The 5,190-nt window shown below is 39.6% G+C and overlaps 1 pseudogene; it reads right to left on the bottom strand.

Moving 5' to 3' along the window:
- Window positions 1–1,013: 1,013 nt before the first annotated feature.
- LOC105740903 overlaps window positions 1,014–5,190 on the bottom strand; it is a 38,935-nt pseudogene continuing 34,758 nt past the window's right edge.

Genomic DNA, 5,190 nt, shown 5'->3' on the forward strand with positions numbered 1-5,190 from the left:
GGAGACCTCATGGGTTCACACTCTCAACAGGTGAGCCTCTCTGAGTTGTTTCCAGTGAAAAATTTTAATCAGAGTTCTATGTTTCACTTTATTCAGGAAAATGGTTTTAAAGGCCCGGCTTCCCAAAGGATATGTACTGACCTTTCTCCACTAAGAGCTCACTTTTAGAAACACAAATTATAGAGCAGAAAGTATCAGCTTTATTTAGAGAACAGGAGGCCTTACAGTGTATTCATGTTTTGTGCCCATAGAAATAAATGGGATAGAAGGAATCCTTCCCCAATTTCTCTGTGAGAAGGCTCTGGAAAGAAAAGAACTTGAAGAATGCTTGTTTTTAGGAGGCTGCATGAGTTTCCACTCTCAGCAAGTGGGGATCAGTGAATTACTTTAGCTTCCAGTGTGAGTTTTTAACTAAATTTCTGTGTTTAGCTCCATATGGGATCAAGCTTTAGAAACCTCATCTTCCCAATGAGCCTGGAGCTTAGCTGAACTTTTTCCATTAAGAACTCACTCTTATAAACACAAATCAGAGCAGAAGGTATTAACTGTCCTAAGAGAACCAGAGGCCTTACAATGTACTCATGCCTTGAATCCCATAGGAATGGATGGGAGAGAAAGAATCTCTGTCGAGTTGCTGTGTACAAGGAGCTACAAAGGCATTAACTTCCATAATGCATTTCCTTAAAAAACTCCATGCCTTTCCACCCTCAGTGAGGTTTTGTTCTGTGAGTCACTTTGGTTTTCAGTGTGAAATTTTTTACAATGTTCAGTTTTAATTTTTAAAAAATAGTAACTTAAAATATGCCACACACACACACACACACACACACACACACACACACACACAAAATGGTCAACAAAACATTCTCCATTTCTTCTGAATGTTTCACTATTAAACTTAAATGACTAATTGAAAGAAACTTTTTTTAGATTCTTCTTCTGCCACTGATTAAGACTGGTATGGTGTGTGTTAGGAATAATATTCATATAGGGTTCTGAGTTTTCTGCTCAGACTAGATCAACTCATTAGCTCCAGTAGCCTTGTTGTCCACAGCTCTGATGACACACATAGCACATGTCTGTCTCATATTGCAAGCAGCAAAATGACCCAGAGGAAGATAGTCAGAGAAGGGCTTCACACATATGAGCTTGCCAGGAATCATGTCAACAATGGCAGCATCACTAGATTTCAAAAACTTGGGCATATCTTCCAAGCTTCTTACCAGACTAGTGACCAATCTCTTGTTTCAGGTGAGCAAACTTGCAAGCAATGTGAGCTGTGTGACAATCCAGCACAGGGGCATGCCTAGAACTGATCTGGCTGGAATGGCTCAAGATGATCATGTGAGCAGCAAAACCAGTTGCTTCCATCTGTGGGTCATTTTTGCCATCACCAGTAACATTCCCATGCCCAACATCTTTGACAGACATGTTATTGATGTTGAAACCCACATTGTCCCCAGAAAGAGCTTACTTAAGGCTTCATGATGCATTTCAATAGACCTGACTTTAGTTGTGATGATGACTGCAGCAAAAATGACTACCATGTCAGGTTTGAGAACATCAGTCTCCACTTGGACCACAAGGACAGAGTCAATGCCACCAATTTTGTAGACATTCTTGAGGGGAAGCTGCAAAGGCTTGTCAGTTGGGCAAGTTTGTAGAAGGATGTAATCTAAAGCTTCAAGCAGTGTGGTTCCATTGGCATTGCCATCTTTACGAGTGAACTTCCATAACTTGAACAAAGGCATATTGGCACTTGGCTCCAGAATGTTGTCCCCACTCCTAACTGAAATTGGCACAACATTTACAATGTCAGGTTTGTAGCTTATTTTCTTAATGTAGGTGATGACTTCATTAACAATTTCCTTGTATCTCTTTTGGAGGTAGGGTGCCTCCATGAAATACAGTTTGTTAACACCAACAATTAGTCGTTTCATACCAAGTGTGAAAGCCTGAAGGGTATGCTCACAGGTCTTCTCATTCTTATGGATACCAGCTTCTAATTCACCAATACCAGCAGGAATACCAGGACAGCACAGTCAGCCTCAGATATGCCTGTAATCATGTTTTTGATGAAGTTTCTGTATCCAGGGGCATCAGTGATGGTTACATAACTTTTACTGGTCTCAAACGTCTGCAGGGAGATGTGAATGGTGATACCATGCACACACTTATCTTTCAGGTTGTCCACGACCCAGACGTAGTTGAAGGAATTCTTTCCAATATCACGTCCTCCTTTTTAAATTGTTCAATGGTATTTTGGTGTTCTGTATGACATTCAGTTTCCTGAATTTCAGGTTGTTTCCTCAGATCTGGGAAGTTTTCTGCTATTACTTCTGCCTATATTTTTATAACATTTGTATTGACTCCTTTCTCATTGATGCCTATTAGTCTCACATTTACATCTTTCCATCATCTTGCAGGTGATGAATTATATTTTCCCCTGCATTCTAGTTGTTTTTAAAAGATCCCTTCTTACCTTTTCTTTAGCTGCACCAGTGTCTTCAAGATCTGAAACTCTGCCTTCATTTTCACTTAAGTGGTTTTGCAAGCTTGTGATTGAGATTTTAAGTTCCTCTATATCTCTTTGACTCCGCTTCATGCAGTCTATTTCTTTCTTGTATTCTCTTTCAAGGAATCCGTCATATTTCAATCTGCTGTATTTTCCATCAGTGTCTTCTTTAGAAGCAGTTAATAATTCTTTCATTAGAGATTTTCTCAGATCAGGTTCCCGTCATATGTTTCTGCATTTGATTTTTTACTTTAGATGCTATTAATTCAGAGATTTTTTTTTTTTTTTTTTTTTTACTTTAGAAGTTATTTCTGATATGTGTTCCTCTATATTTTTCTGCAGTTGTTTCTCTTTTTTAGAAGCTATTGTTTCAGACATTTCAGCTGTGTTATTCTCACTTTCCTCTATGCTAGTGTCCTCTGCACTTGTTCAGGTCTGAGATTGCATTTTTCTCCATCTCTTTGTCATTTTGTATAGTGCTGTCCTCTGACCTTTGTTGTAGAGCCTTGTTCCAATTATAACGTTAACACCTACTGATATTCGGGTGCAGATCTACAACATTTGAATTTATCCAGTTGTAACTGGCTTGGATCTGGCTTCTGTGCTCAGCTCCATCCTGCTGCACCCCTTGGGAGTGAGCCTGTTTTGCCCTTCTTGCAAGATCTTCTGGTCCTGGATTAGCTGGATGGTTCTATTCCCTACTCTCTCTGCAGCACCTGCACCTGCAGAGTATCACTTCAGACCTGTATTTTAGGCATGGGCTGGGTCTGAGGGAGACAAGGGTGTGCAGGGGAGAGGGGAAGCTCTTCCACACACTTGCAGTTCCTGGATTTGGACTGCATCAGGGGGTTACCAAGAGGTGGCAGAAGTTATCACTCACTGGGCAGCCTTGGGGGGAGTTCTGAATTGATGGAGAGGTCCTGCGTGAGTGACAGAGTGTCTCATTCACGCAGCATGCCAGGGTTTGGTCTGGAGAGGTCCTGCATGTGAAGGGTACCCAGAAGCTCTCCCACACACTCGCCAGGCCTGGGCTTGGGCTGGATCTTGGGGTTCCTGAGAGTGCAGCTAAGGTTCTCACTCATTCAGCAGGCTGGCCTGGGAGGTACCAGAGTGCTGTAATGAGGACATGGCAGATTATCTCACTCACGTATCGTGCCTGGGTTTGATCCAGAGAGGTCCTTCAGATGCAGGGTAGCCAGAAGCTCTCTCACACACTCACCGGGCCTGAGCTAGGACTGGATGTGGCATATGTCAATTTTTTCTGTGTCTTCTGTTCTTTGAGTATAAAAACTCTCAAAATAACTATTGATGGTCTTTAGAATTTCAACAGGGTGTGTTGTAATTTCACTTTTTCATTCTTTATTGCTTGTATTTGAATATTTTCTCCCCTGTTTTTGATGAAGTTAGCTATGAATTTATCAATTTTGCTTAATCTTTCAAAGTACCAGCTTTTTGATTCATTAATTTTTGTATTGTTTTCTTTATATTGATTGCATTAACTTTTGCCCTAATCTTTATACTTTCCTCTTGTCTTTGGGTTTTGGTTTTGGTTTGTTCTTCTTTTTTTAGACTTTTGAGGTGCATTCAGCATTAGGCTATTTATTTGTTCCCATTCTGCTTTCCCAATGTGTGAGTTTTGCACTAGCAATTTCCCTCTAAGAACTGCTTTCATTGCAGCCCATGAAAGGCAATAAATTGTGTTTGAATTGTCGATGAATTGTGAACATTTAATTTCTTCTTTAATTCCATCTGTAATGCATTGGTTCCTGAGGAGGTTGTTGCTTAACTTCCAAGTATTTATGGGTTTTAGTGGTTTCTTTGTCATTTATTTCCAGTTTCATTGCACTGTGGTCACATAATGTGCATGGGAAATTTTCTGTTTTCTTGCATAAATTTAACCATGACCTATGTAATCTATTTTAGAAAATTCTCCATGTTCAGCTGAAAAAGATGCGTATTAAGATGTGGTTGGGTGGATCACTGTGTGTATGTCCACCAATTCCATTTATTCCAAGTTCTGGTTCTCTTCTGTTACTTCTTAGCTAATTTTTGTCTGCTTGACCTATCTTTTTAGGATAAGAGGTGCTAATTTCTCCTGTTATGATTGTGGCACTGAATTTTTCATTTTTCATGTTCACTAAGATTTGTTTTAGTTACTTTGGTGCTCCAGGGTTTGGTGGGCACATATTTATGACTGTTACCTCGTCCTCTTGTATTTTTCCCCTAACCTGTATGTAGTGGCCATCTTTATTTCATGTGATCATTTTGGTTTATATTCAATCATTTGAGGAACAGTATTTCTATCCCTGCTTTTTTCTGAGGTCCTGGGATCTGTAGAGTTCTTTTCTATACTTTGATTTTCAGCCTATGAAATTTTTTATGAGTTAAATGTGTTTTTTGTATACAGCATATTGCTAGATTTTGCTTTCTAACCCACCATGCCACAATATTTCTTTTAATTGTTCAATTGACTCCATTTTCTTTGATAATTATAACTGACAAGTGTTGAATTATGATTGACATGTCATTTACCTCCTGTTTGCCCTATTTGACGGGTTCCTTCCATTCTCATTCATGGGGCTGTGATCAATTTGCCCCCTCTCTAGAACATCATTTAATAGTCTGTGTAGGCTTGGCTTTGTCATCATGAAATTCTTTAGTTGTTCTTTGTCATG

Source organism: Octodon degus, unplaced genomic scaffold (genome assembly GCF_000260255.1).
Source record: "Octodon degus isolate 3935 unplaced genomic scaffold, OctDeg1.0 scaffold00269, whole genome shotgun sequence".
NCBI classification, from domain to species: domain Eukaryota; kingdom Metazoa; phylum Chordata; class Mammalia; order Rodentia; family Octodontidae; genus Octodon; species Octodon degus.